Source organism: Octodon degus, unplaced genomic scaffold (genome assembly GCF_000260255.1).
Source record: "Octodon degus isolate 3935 unplaced genomic scaffold, OctDeg1.0 scaffold00101, whole genome shotgun sequence".
Classification (NCBI taxonomy): domain Eukaryota; kingdom Metazoa; phylum Chordata; class Mammalia; order Rodentia; family Octodontidae; genus Octodon; species Octodon degus.
Genome location: NW_004524677.1, coordinates 6,328,308 through 6,346,771, shown reverse-complemented (window position 1 = coordinate 6,346,771; position 18,464 = coordinate 6,328,308). Strand labels below are relative to the sequence as shown.

Below are 18,464 nucleotides of genomic sequence, written 5' to 3'. Positions count from 1 at the left end.
AAAGGGATAGACTGGGGGGAAATAAACATGGTAAAGCAATATAGTAGAGTTTGGCAAAAATCTAATTATCAGCAGGCAGTCAGCCCAAAGCAGTTCAGATGGTCCCGGAAGGCTCAGAAGAGGGGAAAATTAGTAATGATTAGTGTGGACAGGAAGACTGAAGGGGCCACAGCGAATGCGTGGCTTAGCACATATAGGCGTTCCTGGGATGTGCACCCTCCAGGGTAAGGCACGTATATGAAAATACAATTATGCATCCCTTTACGTTACCAAAAGTCTCAGGATTTTTCTTTTCTTTTTACTTTTATTAGTACATATTTGGAGTATGTAATGATTGTAACCACTGTCGGGGATTGTTACATGTCTGTAACACGTTTCGATTCCCTTTCTTTTAACATTATTTCTTCAAATTGGTTTGTGACCCTTGCTGATTTCCTATTTAGTTTATTTTCACAGCACTAGGGATCAAACTCAGGGCCTTGTGAATTATACTTTTCAAAATTATGTTCTAGCAGTTGCACTTGATGTGCGTACTAATCCTTTCTAAAATGTACATAAATACAATCTGTGGTTTATGCTCTCTCTCTTTCTCTCTCGCTCTCTCTGTCTGACTAGGGAAGGAACCCAGAGCCTTAGGAACACACTGACCTACATCCACAGTCCTCATACTATTTTTTAATTTAAAACAGGGTCTCAGGGGCCAGCCAAATAGCTCAGCAGATGAAAGCTCCTACAAGCAGGCGCAGGGGCCAGCGGTTGCTGTGCCAGCCCCATCCCCGGGGCGCACTGAGACAGCAGTTGAGACTGGGCGTGGTGGCGGCGCCTGTAATCCCAGCTCTTGGGAGGCTGTAAACAGGAGGATCACTATGAGTCCGATCTAGCAGTGAGACCCTGAACACCCTGTAGACCCTTCCCTAAGATACAATAAATAAATACATTAATAAAACAAAAGGTCTCCCTAAGTCCCAAGTACCCAGGCTGTCTTGGCCTTGCAGAGGCCTGTGCTGCAGACGCGTACCATCACACTTGGCTTTTCTTCTCCTTTTAATGGTAACTCTCTTGTAAAAAAATTTTCAATTTTAATCTAGACCAGGTTATTTTTTTTTTCCTTGGGGATGTGTTGGGCATTATTTGACATATCTTTTCCTATTCGAGAGCATGTTCTTTTAACTCTTAAGTTTTTGTTTCTTCACAGCCTGTTCCATCACAGCATGGCATCTTTTTTTCATATGAATAAGCCGATTACTAAATAGCTCCTCCTCACCCTGCTGAGCGGCCCTCTGCGCCCCGACAGGAAGTTTGCTGCCCATAAGCGCGCATGTCTGTATGGGTCTTGGTGCTCTATCCTGTGTGTCAGTTGTCCATCCTGCACCATGTTTGATTGGCTGGTTACAGTTACTCATGGTCGATTACATTATTACAACAACCTGAATTCCAGGAGATGGGGGGGGGATGACACAGAAACCCAGCTAATTAGTACTGAGCAAAATGAAGACAATTCATCCACCCCAGAAATTAAGATTCTACTACCAACCATTTGATTTGGGAAACCAAACTGCCAATCCTATAACACTATTTATTAGCATGATTTTATTTTTATAGCAAAATACCTGAGGCCAGTTACTTTATGAAGAAGAAGCTATTAGCTCATAGTTCTAAGAGCAAGAAGTCCAAAAGTGGCATGCCCTGTTTCTTTTCTTTTCTTTTCTTTTTTTAACAATAGCCACTGTTCAAGGTTTATTTGGTATTGTAGTTGGTGTGACACTGGGTTGCACCGTTCACAGGTAGACCTTTTCTTTTTATGTTATACAGTAATGTATGGCTATATATATATATATATATATATATATATCACAAAATAAAGTCCTTTAAAACAGTTATGCGCAAGACATGAAGCATTGGATTTGCACACTGGATCCCAAGCTGCGACCAACTGGGGAAAGGTCAGACAGGGCTTGGTGGGTGAAGCTGTGTAACAGAGTAGCACACATCTGTTTGAAGGGTGACTGGAGTCTGCGCGGCATTAGTCGAGGGGTGGCAGAGATGCTGGGCTGCTTCACACCAACCAGGACTACAAGGGCAGCACCATCCGGCATCAGGACAGAGCCGCGGGGTTTTGTGAACCATCTCTACTTCTAACTTTTGGGAACTGATGTTTTCCCCAGGCCATCTTAATAGTGCTGTTTCAATCACATGTTAGATATAAAGGATAACTGGAACAACTCCAACTAAACCCTCCTGTAGCCTAGACAGTGACATGGTGACACTGGAAGACTTTGAAACTGCAGCTCCTTCTGGATCAACCACAGGGTACTCACACTCTTGTTCAAACATGCGTCTTCCTCAGGAGTCAGAGCCACCTTCACAACATCGGAGATCCCATTCTGTCCCAGAACACAAGCGACACTAAGGAAGATGTCATCCTTGATTCCACAGAGCCCCTTAATCATGGTAGAAATTGGGTGCACCTTCCTAAGGTTCTTCATTATACTTTCTGCCAAGTTTGCCACCGACAGTCCAATGGCCCAGGATGTGTAACGTTTTAGTTTGCTCACTTCATGAGCACTGTCAACCACTGTTTGTGAACCTCTTTCCAATGCTCCTTATCCCCATCAGTTCCCAACTCAGGTGCAGATTCTTCAGGGCGACACCAGCAACATTCACACCACTCCACACAGGGACGCTGGGGTCTCCATGCTCCCCGAGGATCCAGCCATGGCAGCTCTATGGGTGCACGCCCAGCCTTTCCCCCGTCAGGTAGCAGAACCAGGCTGAATCCAGGTTGCAACCACTGTCGATAACATGGTTCTTGGGAAAGCCACTTATCTTCCAAGCTACATGGGTCAAGATATCCACTGGGTTAGACACAACAAGGAACTTGCAGTTGGGACTTCACTTCACAACATTAGGAGTGATGGACTGGAAGATGTTCACATTACACTACACCAAATTAAGACAGCTCTCTCCCTCTTGCTGACATGCTACAGCAGTGATGATAACCAGCTTGGAGTTTGAGGTTACATCATAGCCTTTGCCAGAAACAATTTTTGGTGTCCTAAGAAAAAGGCTGCACGTTGGAGATCCATCATCTCTCCCTTCAATTTATCTTCCATGCCATTAACAAGAGCAAATTCATCTGCCAAGTCCTTCATTAAGATACTGACGGCACAGGCCATGCCAACAGCACCACCCCTGACAACTGTCATCTTATTCTGGGGCACCTGTTCCTCCTTAAGGAGATTCACAATCAGCTGATCCTTGACACTGGCCATCTTGGACTTAGAACTAAAAGGAACTGAAAATGCACGTGAGGTGGCAGGCTGCCCTGTTTCGCTTCTGGGGAGGCCTCTTGTGGAGGGCTTACAGTAACTAGAGAGGAAGTCAGAGAGAATTAGTGACCAGATTTGCCTTTTGTGAACCTGTTCTTGTGAGAACTAACCACAGTCCCAAGGGAACTACATCAATCCCTTCTGCGAGTGGGTCCCCAGTGGCCTAGCCAGGTCCTACTGAGTGAGTTAACACCACAGAGCCTTGGAACACTGGGCACATACTGTGCATTCTATCACTGTCTCGCATTACAGTACTTCTATTTCAGTGTCTCTAACCTCCGTGTATGGCTCCCCTTTCCCTCCATGTCAAATACTCTTTCCAACACCCCAATCAAGCCATAAGGCCATCTTTGGAAGTGGGTAACAGCAGTGACATCAGCATGAAATATGTTGGTAAGATAAATTCTCAAGCTCCCAGCCCCCCTTCCCACATCAGAACCTCTAATGAGGGAAGGGCGTGATAAGTGGAAGGCAGAAAAAGGGGAGAGAGGGAGGGAAGGAGCAGGATAGACAAGGAAGAAGAGCAGAGAGAGGGACAGAAAGAGAGGAGGGGGGGAAGAAGAGAGAGAGAGACAGACAGGGAGCCAGAGACAGACAGACAGAGACAGAGACAGAGACAGAGACAGAGACAGAGACAGAGACAGACAGAGACCAGCCTCATCTGGGTGGTTACGCAGGAGGGATTGCCCACTCACAGAAGGCATTGATGTATTTCCCTTGGGACTATGGTTAGTTCTCACAAGAACAAGTTCAGAGTGGGCCTGGCTATTAGACTTATGACAAGCCCTGGGTAAGCATCTGACACACAGCTAAGGCTTGAAAACCCGTGCACTTGCCACATTGAGTGGGCCTTAGCAATTTGCTTCTCTTTGCCCTGCCAGGCAAGACACCTCCATCTTTCCAGCCAGCTTCTCACAGCAGGTTAGATGAGCTCTCCCACCCTGAACACAGCAAGCCTTACAAGCTCACTGATGGCCTGTGTCCCTAGATTTGACCACCCAGTATTGCTAAAGCCTTGCCCACAAGTGCCAGCCGGTTCCCAGCTTAGGCTGAAGGAAGACGGGCAGGGTAATATGTGAGTGATTTCCCAAGGGACTGCAGAATCCAGAGCACGGCAGGGAAGACACTATGCGCGAGTACTGTCCCCGGAGTGGATTCCCTCAACTTCACCATCTGCGGAGGAGCTAAAGAAAGCCCAGGGCTGAGGAGATAGCTCAGTAGAATAAGCGCTTCCCTGGCAAGTAAGTGCAAGGGACTGAATTCAATCCCCTGTTCCACCAAAAAATAAAAGAAAATAAATAAAAAATAAAGCCCCGGGCAGAGAAGGAGTGCACCCAGGCCACCTGCAAGGCAGGATGCAAGGGGCTACACTACTGAGAATCTGCGCATCCACCCGGCTGGGGCTGGTCTCTGTCTGTGTCTGCCTGCCTGCCTGCCTGCCTGCCTGTCTCTGTCTCTGTCTCTCTGTCTGTCTCTGTCTCTGTCTCTGTCTCTCTCTTCTTCCCTCCTTCCTCTCTCTTCTTCCCTCCCTCCTCTCTTTCAGTCCCTCTCTGCTCTTCTTCCCTAGCCATCCTACACCTTCCCTCCCTCTCTCCCCTTTTTCTGCCTTCCGCTTCTCACTCCCTGGACTGCCCTTCTCCCTCTTGCCCCCACTAGGCCCATTCCAGCTGTGACACCTGTGGCTCTATTCAGGACCATGGCATGTTGAACGGCTGCTGCACTACCTGAGCAGCCAGGAGGCCCCTGCATGGACAGTCTGGGCCGGCCCATTCCCGGCCCCGCCCCCAACCGACACCGCCCACGGTTCGGCCCCGCCCTCTGATAGGCCCCGCCCCCTGATAGGCCCCGCCCTCTGATGGTCCGCCCCCTTGGGCCCCGCCCTCTATCTCGCGTTCTGCAGCAGCCGCGGGCCGGTGTGAGCCGGCTCGGCATGGCGCCCCCGCAGCGCGAGCAGGTATGGCGGGCAGCCGGGAACGCCTCTAGGGTTCCAGTCTCCGCCCGGGCCGCAGGACAGGAGGCGGGCGACCCTGATGGAAGCAGGGAAGGGCGGCCTCCTCCAGACGCTGCCCGCGCCTTGCCCTCTCCTGCGGTCCCCGCGTCCCCTTCTCACGCCCCCTCTCCTTCCCTGAGGCCTCCTTCCCGCGTTCCACCGCCTCCCTCCCTCCCTCCTTGGCCGCAGGGCCTGGGCCCAGGATGAAACCGCGGGCATCGAAGCGGGGCGGCCTGGAGGGGACGGTGGACCCACAGGCTTTGGGCCTCTGCTCTCAACCCCGAGAACCCTCGAAGGCGGGCTGCCGGGCGCCCCAGTGTCTCGGCCCGGCCGGCCCTCCTAAGCCGCTGACCTGCTCACAGCTGCGGGAGCGCGGGCCTGCGAGCGTGGGCTGGCCTGTCCTCCTCCCGTGGTGAGTGCCATCCAGGCCTGCTGCACTGTGCGTTCACAGGCGGTTCTGAGGCTGAGATGAGACCAAGGTTGGGGCTGGGGAACGGGGATGGAGAGGATGTAATTAGAGTGGACCTTTCCGCGGAACGCACTTCTTGAAGCAGGGCAGAATCACTCAGAGAGGGGAGAAGGACTAGTGCCCCAAGCAGGCTGGGGCAGTGGAAGGATTTCTAGGAAGCAAGAGATTTCTCCTGGCTGGGGCCTGGGCTAGGCTGCAGTCCAAGAAGGGTGACATTTGAGCGGGACTTGGAGAACGTGGAAGACCTGGCCCTGTGGTGATGAGGAGGAATTAGAGCTCCAGATGCACGAGTAGAAGTACCAGTTGCTTGAAGACAAAAAAGAAATTGTTAGGGGGTTGACCATGAGGGAGGGCAGAAAAAGTACAACAGAAACCCAGCGTTCATGAAGGCTTAGGGTGAAGACTGAGGGAAGCGCTGGGCTCTGGAAAGCCTGGTGCCGGGGTACACGTGGGGTTTCCTTTCTGGAGTGGGGACACCTACGAGGAAATCCACGATTTTCCTGCATGGCCCAGGCCCCAGCCGCGAGAAATCTCCTGCTTCCTGGAAACCCTTCCACTCTGCCTGTGCCCCCTGCTGTGCAGGCCCCCATAGCCTACTTTCTCCAACCAGGTCCCACCTTTGAACCTCGCTGCATTGGGTGCTACACTGTCAGTACATGGGCCTTTGGGGGACATTTAAGATCCAAGCCATAACAGCCGTCATCAGTGCCATGCCGCTGTCCTCAGATGCTGTTCTGCATCTTAACCAGACAAGCCCACAAGTTTCAACCCCCTGTGATGCAAAAGGGGACATAAACTGAAGCCCACATTTCAGAGAAGCCAGAGTGTCCAGTCCTCTGTCAGGGTGTGGCCTCCTTGGGCTCTTGGCATCCAGAGCAAAGAACTGAGCAGAACATCCAGAAGCAGAAAAGCACAGATTTATTAGCAAAGATCAAAGATGCGTGTCCTCTTGGGGGGTGGGGCAGGCTCCTGAGGAGACCTCCTGGCCCCAAAGAAGCCAGGTGCCGGAATCTGTATGCGACTCCTGCAGGCAGGGGGGGAGCAGCTCCTGGAAATGGCCCGGTGCATCATTCATCCAGTCAGGCAAGGCTTCCTTTCACTGAAAGGGGCGCTGCATTGTTACCCAAATCAATCAAAGGGATCAAACACACAGTGCAAGTGATATTACAATTAATTATAATTACTTTGGAGTCACTTTCATTGTTTAAGATATTCTATACCACATAGGTTCCCAGATATAGCTCAGTCTTTCAAGAGTGGGTGCTCATGTGGTTTTAGAGTTTCACTTAGCCCTGCTAGAAGCCTGCAGGGCTTTGCTCCCTCACCTTTTCCAGCAGGCATCTATCTAGCTGTCAGAACCAGGCACTCCGCAGTGCTTGGAGAGCTAGCTTCCTCTTGTGCCCTCTGTCCTTCAAGCAGGCCTACCACAAGGCCTCTGCTGCAAATATTTCCTCTTCCTTAAGGCTGTTGTGTCACAGCTGGCTTTCTACAGTGTCTAGGAACCCTTGACATAACAATTTAAAAGACAAAAGGTTAATTTGGCTCATGTTTCAGAGGACTGAGTCCACGGTGAGCTGCCTCCATTGCTTCTGGGCCTGTGGGAAGGCAGAAGGGTCTAGCAGACAAAGGCCGTGGGGGGAGGGGCGAGAGAGCTGGGAGGAGGGACATGCCCCCTGTGATCGTCCCTCCTGCTATGGCATGCCCCTGTGACGGTGCCCCCTGCTATGGCATGCCCCTGTGATCTTGCCCCTTTCTATGGCATGCCCCCCATGGCCTATTTTCTCCAAACAGGTCCCACCTTTGAAGCTTGCTCCATTGGGTACTACACTGTCAATACATGGGCCTGTTGGGGACATTTAAGATCCAAGCCGTAACAGCCATCATCAGGCTATGCTACTGTCCTCAGATGCCATTCTGTATGGTAACCAGACCCAGGGTGGTACGTGTGCACTTAGAGTTTGAGAAGTGATTGTTTCAACCAGACTTTACAAGAACCTGAAATGACAAAAGGAAAATACACGTAGTTATGACCAGCCTATGTGTGATGGGATCTCATCACTCTAAACCTCATGTTACTCTTTCCCTTGATCTCCTGTTGCCATCCAGGGCCTGTCCTTGCCATTGGATTATCCATATTGGTGGATAATCCAATGGAGATTATCCACCACCATGGATAATCTACCATGTGGGACAGCGGGCTATGGTCTGCTTGCTAGCTGATATATTTCCTGTACCCAAAACCAAGCAAGGCCAATGGCAAGGCCTCAGTTCCTACTTACTGTTTTTAAAAAAATTTTTTTAATGTATTTGGTTGTTGCAGGGTCTCACTACGCAGTTCTGACTCATGATGATCCTCTTGCTTTCAGCCTCCCCAGTGCCAGGATTACTACACCTGGAGTCTGGAGAGTCTGGCTCAGCCTGCCTGGGGGTGGAGCTGGCACAGCATGTGGTACTGGGGATCAAGCCATGGTCACTGCGCTTGCCTAAGCAGGTGCTTTTGTCTGCTGAGCTATCTTGCTGGCCCTTTTATAATTTTATTTTTTCCCTTTTATAATTTTAAAGAGATAAAAGTGGTACAGAATTTCAAACCGGTTATAAGAACTTAACAATGGTTATTTTATGGAGTATTATTATCTTCAAAGTAATTATTCAAATTACAAGATATAGGAATGCAAAATTGATCAAACAATATGAGCACTAACTTCCTTTCAAAGAACTAATAAAAGTTAGTGAGTGCCTACTCATTGAATGAGTAAGTGGGTGAACAGTGGCATACATGATGTCCCTTTCATGATGTGTGACACCAGCTCCCTTCCTTTCGGGAGATAATACCCTTCCATTTGCAGCCTTGCCCTGTTTGACCCTTAAGAGAAACAGAGACACAAATTGATAAGAGAATTGATTTGCCCTCCTGAGAGTTGCAGCTCAAAAGACAAAGTTCGGGTAAGCTGAAATTGTGTTGCAGGAATGTAGAGATTTCAAAAAAGTTTCAATGGGAAAAAAAAATCAGAATGAGTACAGAAATTATACTAGTTCTCCTTTAAGAACTTAGATTGGTGCAGGCATGATAGCAAGCTGTCTTGTAAGAAAGGGACAGAGTGATTTACAAAGAATACCTTAAGACTGGGTTTACAGCGCAGAGACAGCCTTTACCTAGGATGCCTGCTGCCCAGTAACAGTACGCAGGGTGCCTCACTGTCTGGGAGAGGAACCACCCAAGAGGTTTCCTGGAGGATTTGGGGGCCTAAGGATGAGCCAGAAGAAGGTGACCCTGGTGGCGAGGAGTGAAGGAATTGCGCTCGGTGCAGGGAAGGTTTCTCGTGCCGGGACACAGGACTGTATGAGCCTTGTTGGTGACTAGGATGCAAGCAGGAAGATTACAGTATGAGCATCTGTCTTTCGTGGGATTGCCCTTACTGAGCGAAGGAGAAAGAAAAGGCGAGGCCTCCAAAGCAGGCAGCTGTGCAGTCTGCCTGGCTCTCCCTGTCCTTGGGCCTCAGTCAAGGGTAGCAGCCCCTTCCCATGCTGGATAGTCTCAGTCACACACTGTTCATTTTTTCATAGACTTTACTATATCAGGCAGTTGTTTTGTTGGTTTGTTTATTGTCCATTACTTCTCTAAAACACAAGCTCAATTCCTTGTCTGTCTTTCTTACCATCATATGCTAGCTTTTTAACCAGTACCTAGCAGACAGGAGGCATGCTGAATGAATGAATGGAATGAATGAATGAATGAATGAATGAATGAATGAATGAATGAATGAAAAAATTGATGAGTATATGACACAAAAAATGGAAGGGTGGGTATTTGTATGAGCTCTCACTTAGAGGTAGGACCCACAAGAGGATAACAGGTGGAAGGTACAGGTTAGGGTCAAGACCCAGGCCTAGGTTTCTGCTTTACACAGCTGGGTTAAAGGGACTACTAAGTGAGAGAGGAGACCCCCAGTGGGAGCATGTTGAGAAAATTAACATGTTCAGTAGCAAGAGTTCAGTTCAGGGGGGCCTGCCCATTAGCTCAGTGGTTTAAGTGCCTGCTTAAACAAAGCACTCAAGCTCAAGCTGCTGTGGTTCCCAGACACTCACAGCAAACCAGAAATGCCCTAAAGGCATCTTCTGGCCTCAAAAAAAAAAAAAAAAAAAAAAACCTTCTACCATTAAAAAAAAAAAAAAAAGAGAGTTCAGTTCATATACCTGAGGGACAGCCAAGCAGAGATCTGTAAGAGGCTCATAGAACAATCTGGAGTTCAAGCGTGAGCTTTGGCCAGCTCAGAGGGGGAGCCAGGCTGGTGATGGAAGACTGCAAGTTTAAACCCAGCCTGGGCAACTTAATGACTTTGAGAGACCCTGTCTCAAAATTAAAAAAAAAAATCAAAGGGCAGGGTTAGGGCTGGGAGAAGTAACACAGTGAAAAGGCCCTGGATTCTATCCCTACTACTACAAAAAAAGAAAGGTAAAGCAAGAGACAAGAGGTAGATACTTAAAAAAAAAAAAAGAGGTAGATACTGAGGAAAGGACTTGGTGACACGAGGAGGAGCAGCAACGAGAGGGAAGAAAGGAAATGACTTTTGCACTGTTGTTGTAGATGGCATTGTTCTTCTAGAACATACTCAATATAGGAGAATATAAAGAAAATAGTCCAAAATGCAGCACTTCCTGTGGCGCATTCCTGGCAGCCACCTTTCTGTGCACCTTTTCTCCTTGCATGACTACATCTCCCTAAGCAGACTTGGGTTATGCACAAAGATTTCAAAAGCTTCTTTTTTCTTAGAAATATGCCATAGAAATATCTCTGTGTCAATAAATATTTATCTTATCATTGAAAAGGTCTTGTGATTTCTTCTATTTCTACAAAAAGATTGACTTTTTTTCTCCCATTATGCTGGCCACTTGGTGAGTGTTTCATTTTAAAAATGGTATCATTTAGTCCTCGGTAATTTCCTTGTAGTACAATGCCAGAAACTGGTGCGGCTCTTGCTGTTTCTAGGGAAAAATGGAGAAAGGAAAAAGAAATAAAGATAAGACAGAAAAGCTGAGGTCACCTGGAGCGCTCTTTCCTGATGGGAGGAAAGGAACTGCTGAGAACTGTACAGAGTTTATTTACCTACTCAGGAGGTTGATGTCGACTTCAACCTCTCTGCCTAGCAAACGGTTTGCAAGCTGGGACAGCTTGTTCACACGGCTGTCCTTGTTCTCAGGATGGCTCTGTCTTGGCCTCTACTCTTTGATGTGAGTGATTCCTGGCTCTCCTTGCACTATGATTACTTCTTTGTGCCTTGCCATCTGCTATCTCTGGTTCTAGATTCTTTATTTTTCAGAAATGAGAACTTATTCCCACGAGATGGTAGTTTTATCTTTTTCTCTCTTATTTTCTGTGTTCTACACTTGTTTGTTTTGTGTTTTGATGTGTGGTGCTGTGTTTTGACAGCCTAAATTACCCAGAATGGACTGGAAGTTGTGATTCTTCTGCCTCAGCTTCCCAATGTAGCTAGGATTAGAGGCATGCTCTATGACCTTTGACATTCTTACAAGGCCTTCCATCAGATTTTTCTGTCCTGTTTTTGACTTTTAAGATAAGGTTCTTGTTGGTTTCTGTACAGTCTTTTGTTCTTTCTCTCCTTTTTTTCCTGACATGTCAGTTGCATTTATTGATTGTCTTTTTATTTGTCTTTAATTTTTATTAGTACATTTGCAGTACGTGGTTACATTCATCTTAGGGAGCTGGGGCATGCATAACTCATTTTAACTCTGCTTCCCTTTACCCCACTTTCTCTCGCTCCCTCCAAACTCCCTCCATCTCTTGGTACCCTGCCCTTTTGCAGGAGATCTGTCTCCCTGTTTCCTACAGTCTATCTTTTATTTTACTCTTTAATTTATTTATACTTAGTGCTTTTCATCTAAGTGAAACAGTGTGGTAGTAAAGCTTGTGTGTCTGATTTATTTCACTTAAACTTACGGTCTCAGAATGCAACTCTTTCCTAAAAATAACTAAAGCTTATCCTTCTGTATGGCAACAAGTAATACTCCATCTTAGAAAAATATCATATTTTCTTCATTCATCTGCTGATGGACATGTGGGCTGCTTTCAACATAGTTATGTGTGTGTCACCATAATATGATTCCATTGACTCTTTAAGGAAGATATCTGGGAGGCAAGTAGCTGAGCTGAGTGGAATGTTTAGTTTTAGTTTTTGAGGAGTCACCATACAAATTTCCAAAGTATTTTCTTAGTTTACATTCCCACCAACAGTGTAGAAGGATCCCTTTTTCCTGCAATCTGGCCAGCATTTGTTATTATTTGATTTTTTCATTTTATGATAGCCATTCTTTCTGTATAAAGATGCTATCTCAGCATTGTTCTAATTTGTATTTATCTCATGGCCAGTGATGTTGAACATCTTTTCACTTATTTATTGGCTAATTGTATGTCTTCTTCTGAGGAATGTCTGTTCATTTCTGATGTTCATTTTTGATTGGGACTTTTATTTGGGGGAGTCTAAGTTTTGGAGTTCTTTATATATCCTAGATATTAGCCCTCTGTCGAGGAGTAGCTGGCAGCATCTTTTTCCTATTCTGCAGGTTGTCCCTTCAACTCTATTGGTTGTTTCCTTTGATGTGCAGAATGCTTTTTTAATTTGATGTGATCCCATTTGTTAATTCTTGATGTTATTTCTTGCCAAATAGAAGTTTTGTTCAAGAGTTCTTGCCTGTGTCTATTTCTTCAAGAGTTTTACCCATTGATCTTCCAGAAGATTGTGTTTCTCTTTTAACACTTAGGTCTTTGATCCTTTTGATTTAGTTTAGTATATGGGGAGAGATGTGGGTCTAGATTCAGTCTTCTGCATGTACGCAGCCAGCTTTCCCAGCACCACTTATTAAAGATGCTACATTTCCTCCAGCATAGTTTTTGACCCCTTTGTCAAAGATCAGAGGGCAGAATGTGTCTGGGGTTTTTCTTCATCCTCTGCTGTGTTCTGTTGATCCACATGTCTGTTTTTGTGACTGTACCGTGCTGCTTTTATCACTGTGGCTTTGTAATATAACTTAAAGTGTAGGATTGTGATAATTTCTGCTTTGCTCCTGTTATCCAGTATTACTTTTGCTATTCTGAGTCTCTTCTGGTTTCAAATGAATTTTAGGGTTGTTTTTCATAATTCTGTGGAGAATGATTTTGATATTCCAATGAGAATTCCATTAAGTCTGTATCTGTTTTGGAAGTATGGCCATTTTGGTAGTATTGATTTTACCTATGCAGAAAAGGGAGATATCTTTCCATTTTCTGATGTACTCTCCAAGCTCGTTTTTCAGTACTCTAGTGAGTTCTCTCACTTCCGGGATGAGGCTAACTTCTAAGTATTTAATTTTTCTTGATGGTATAGTGAATGGCATCATTTTCCTAATTTCTTTCTTGGTGAGTTTATTGTTGGTGTACAGAAATGCTGCTGATTTTGATTTGTTGATTTTGTTTCCTGCTACACTACTGAATTTGATTATCTGTTCAAGGAGTCTTTTGGTAAGACTTTTTGAAGCCTTCTCTAGAAGGATCACGACATTTGCAAATAATTATAATTTTATTTTTATATCTATGCTCATTAAAGATATTCATCTGTAGTTTGAGTCCTGGCCTGGTTTTGGAATCAGGTAGTGCTGGCATCCAGAATGACACTTGAAGTACTCCTTTCCTTTCAGTGTCATCAATGAGTTTGAAGAGAGTTGACATTAGAGCTTCCTCGAAATTCTTGAATAATTCAATGACAAATTCATTGGGTTCTCAGATTTTTTTTTTTTTTTGAGGTACAGGGAATTGAACTTGTGCTTGCCAGGCAAGTGCTTATTAAACTGAGCTATCTTCCTGGCCCCTCAGATTTTTTTAATTGATAGGTTTTATTATATTTTTATTTTTTATTTTTTGTTTTGTGTTTTTGTATTTTTAGGGAAAGGTCTACAGGGTGTTCAGGGTCTCACTATTAGATTGGAATTGTAGTGATCTTCCTGTTTACAGCCTCCTAAGAGCTGGGATTACAGGCATATGCCACCACACCTAGTCCCAATAGCCATCTCAACGCACCCCAGGGGTGGGGGCAGCATGGCAGGCCCAGGGATCCTATGCCTGCTTGCAAGTGCTTTAATCTGCTGAGTTATTTGGCTAGCCCTTAATTGATAGACTTTTTAAAAAATTTTCATCATCTATTATTGGACTATTGGGGGTTTTATGTCTTCTTGGTGCAGTTTTACTAATTCATGTGTATCTAGGAATCTATCCACATTTTCTGGATTCTCCGATTTACTGATTTACTGATTTTCAAAGTTGTTACCAATAATCATCTGTATTTTGATGGTGGTGTCTGTCATGATTTCACCTTTTTTATTTCTAATTGGATTAATACAGAGCTTTTCTTATTTATTATTTTGAAGAACCAGTTTTTCAATTCATTGATTTCCATGTATTGTTTTGTTTGACTCAATTTCATTAATTTCTGCTCTGATCTTTTAATTTCCTTCCTTGTACTACATTTGAATTTATTTATTTTGTGTGTTTGTTCAGTAGAATAAGCACTTCCCTGGCAAGCACAAAGATCTGAGTTCAATCCCTGGTTCCATAAATTAATTAATTAATTAATTAAATAAGAATACAGCTTAGAATTAAAACAGGAAGGGCCAGCCAAATAGTTCAGTGGATTAAAGTGCCTACTTAGGCAGATGCAGAGGCTAGGAGTTCGATCCCCTGATCTGTGATGCCAGCCCCGCCCCTGGAATGAGTTGAGACTGAGCATGGTGGCTCACGCCTGTAATCCCAGCTCTTGGGAGGCTGTAAACAGGAGGATCACTACAAGTTTAATCTACATAGTGAGACCCTGTACACCCTGTACACCCTGTCCAAAAAAAAAAAAAAAAAAAAAAACTTAGAATTAAAGTAATATGAATTTCACAATATTTGTTGTAGTACACAGTGTTGTTTTCCAGTTATGCATATTACCGTGTGTGTGTGTGTGTGTGTGTGTGTGTGTGTGTGTGTGTAAAATTCAAGAAGAAAGAAAAAAACAAAAGAAATGCGTAGGAAAATAAGAAGAGAAAAAGTAAAAAAAAAAAAAAATTGAAAACAGGAGACAAAACAAATTAAAGCGTTAACTGCTTCTTTCCATAGACCAGCAGAAATGCACCATACAGTTGTCCAAACCATCCTGCTTACGTACATAGATAAAACTCTTTCCTCCACTCCCCCTCCCGTCCTTCTCCTCAACTCAATAACTCTTTCCTTTTGAGTAAGTTCACTGCTTTTTCCCAGCATCAGATTCCATTTTTCTCTTTCAGGTTCTCACACTAAGGAGACAACACAATGTTTGCACACGTGGGTCTGATTTCTTTCATCCATTTATTCACAAAAGACTCAAATTTATCCTCTTTTATATAGCTGAATAATACACCATTGTTTAAAAATACCACATCTTCTTTATCAATTCTTCAGTTGATGGGCATCTGGGTTGTTTCCAGGACTTAACTATGACAAATTGTGCTGCTATAAACATGGGTGTACATATATTGCTGTGGTATGAAGTGTTCAGTTCTTCTGGAGAAATATCCAGGAGTGGAACAGCTGGCTTGAATGGGACTTCCAGTTCTAGCTGCTTAAGGAATCTCCACACTGATTTCCGTAGTGGTTGTACAAGTTTGCACTCCCACAACAGTGGAGAAGGATTCCATTTTCTCCATAGCCTTTCTAGCATAGCCTTTCTAGTTAGCTACTGGCTAACTTCTTGATGTTACCCATTCTTTCTAGGATGAGATGGTGTCTCAGTTACTCTTCTCTCATTGCTGGGACAAATACGCAATACCCAAAATGAAAGAGGGAAAGCTTTATTTAGCTCACGGTTACTGGAGGTTTCAGTCCATACTCAGCTGGGTCCAAGGCAGACTGACGCATGGCAGAGGGCAGATGTTCATGTGGCAAAAGGCAGCAAAACAGCAAGAGAAAAAGGGAAAAATAGCAGCAACGATGGCAACCGAGAGCAAATCTGTCTCCCTTAAGTTGCACTCATCTTCCCCTGGCTGGGTGTAGTACCCACACCCATAATCCCAGCAGCACTCACACCCGTAATCCCAGTGGATCATGAGTTAATCACAAACTCTAGAAGTCTTCCCCATGATTGCATGAGGCTTTGGAGGACAAATACACACAAACCATAACAGATGGAATCAGTTTTACTTTGCATTTCTCGAATAACCAATGATGTTGAACTTTTTTTCATATATTTACTTGCCATTTGTATTTCTTCCTCTGAGAAATGTATATTCATCTCAGATGCCAGTTATTGGATTCAGTCCTTGAATTTGAGGGGCCTGATTTTTTAAAAAAAAATTTTATGTTCTAGATAGAAGACGTTTTATGGAGGGAGAGTCAGCTATAACTCTTTTACCAGTTTGTGGGTTTTCTTTTTACTCCATTGGAGATTTGCTTTGAAGTGCAGAAACTTTTCAAAAAGATGATATCCCAGTTGTTGATTCTTTGAAGTATTTCCTATGCAGGTTGGTTTTTGTTCATGAACTCTACCTACCCCTATGTTTTTAAGATTTCTACCTACAATTTCTTGCAGAATATTAATGTTTGTCTCTGTTTTAATATTTAAATCTTTGATCTCTTTTGACTGTAGCTTTGTTCATGGTGATAGACATGGGCCTAGTTTTAGCCTTCTGCATGTGGAAAGCCAGTTTTCCCAGCACCATTTATAAAAGAGACCATCTTTCTTCCAGTGAGCATGTTTGGCCTTTTTATCAAACATAAGGTGGTTGAGTGTGTTTGCAGTTGTGTGTGCATCTTCTAATGTGTTTCATTGATCTTCAGGTCTCTATTCCAGTACCATGCTGATTTTATCACAGTAGCTTTATAGTATAATTTCAGGTCAGGGCTTGTGATACCTCCTGACTTTCCTTTGTTTCCCAGGATTGTTTTTTATATTCTGGGTTTCTTCTGGTTCCAACTGAATTTGAGGAAAGGTTTCTATAGCTCTGTGACATATATTAATGGTATTTTAATTGGGATTTCATTCAGTCTATACAACAATTTTGGTAGTATGGACATTTTCACAATGTTGGTTCCTCATATCCAGGACATGGAAAATTTTTTCATTTTCTCAAATCCTCTTCAATCTCTTTTTCAGAGTATTATAATTTTCACTGTATAAATCTTTCTGTCCTTTGTGGGACTGATTCCTAAGTATTTTATTTTTATCTTTAGATGTTATGTGAAAGGTGTGATTTTCCTAATTCCTCTCTCAATGTGTTCATTGTTTGTGTACAAAAATGCTATTGATTTGTGGGTGTTGACTTTGTAGCCTGCTATGTTGCTGAATTTCTTGATTAAATCTACAAGACTCTTGGTGGAGTTTTGGGGACCCTCTTTGCAGAGTACCATGTCATCTGCAAATAGTGATAATTTTACTTATTTTCCAATCTTTATTCCTTTTATTTCTCTCTCTTATCTAATTGCTCTGGCTAATGTTTCCAGAACTATATTGAATAGGAGTGGAGACAGTGGACATGGTTGTCTTGTTCCTGATTTTAAAATGAAGGCCTTCAGGTTTTGACTATCTAGTATGATGTTGGCTGTTGGTTTCTCATAGATGGATTTTATGAAGTTGAGATGTAGACCATCTATTCCAATTCTCTGTAGGGTTTTTATCATGAATGAGTGTTGGACTTTGTCAGTAGTTTTTTCTGCGTCTACTGAGATGATGATGTGTTTTTTGCTCTTGGTTCTATTGATGTGGTGTGTTACATTTATGGACTTGTGTATGTTGAACCATCCCTGCATTCCTGGAATGAATCCCACTTGGTCATGATGTATAATTGATTTGATGATTTGCTTCATTCTGTTTGCTAGTATTTTATTGAGGATTTTTGCATCTATATTCATTAAAGAGATTGGCCTGTAGTTCTCTTTTTTAGTTTGTTCTTTCTCTGGTTTTGGAATCAGAGTAATACTTGCCTCCAGGAATGAGTTTAGGAGAATTGTTTCCCTTTCCATTTCATTGAAGAGTTTCAGGACAGTTGGCATTAAATTCTCTCTAAATTTCTTGTAGGATTCTGCTGTGAATCCATTAGGACCTGGGCTTTTCTTTGTTGATGGGTTTTTTATTACATTTTCACTTCATTTGTCATTATTCAGTTTGTATATCTTCTTGACTGAGCTTTGGCATTTCATATGCATCTAGGAAACTGTCCATTTCCTCTGTGTTTTCCACCCTGTGAGAGTAAAGATTTTGGAAGTAGGCATTGATGATCCTCTGAATTTCTCTAGGGTCTATAGTGATTTCACCCTTTTCATTCTTTATTGCATGAATTTGGGCTTTTTATTTCCTTTTTTTTATTAGGTTGGCTAGGGGTTTATCAATTTCATTTATTCTTTCAAAGAACCAACCCTTTGATTCATTTATTCTTTATATTGTTTTCTTCATCTCCAATGCATTAATTTCTGCTCCAATCTTTATAATTTCCTGTCTGCTTTGGGCTTTGGGCTTGACTTGCTCTTCTTTTTCTAGGAGCTTGAGGTACAGCATAAGATCGTTTATTCAGGCTTGTTCTGTTTTCCTAATGTGAGAATTTACCACTACAAATTTTCCTCTTAAGACAGCTTTCACACACACACACACTCACTCACACACACACACACACACACACA

At 43.8% G+C, this 18,464-nt stretch overlaps 1 pseudogene; it reads right to left on the bottom strand.

Moving 5' to 3' along the window:
• Positions 1-2,225: 2,225 nt before the first annotated feature.
• Positions 2,226-3,272, bottom strand: LOC101567252 (annotated as a pseudogene).
• Between the last annotated feature and the right edge of the window lie 15,192 nt (positions 3,273-18,464).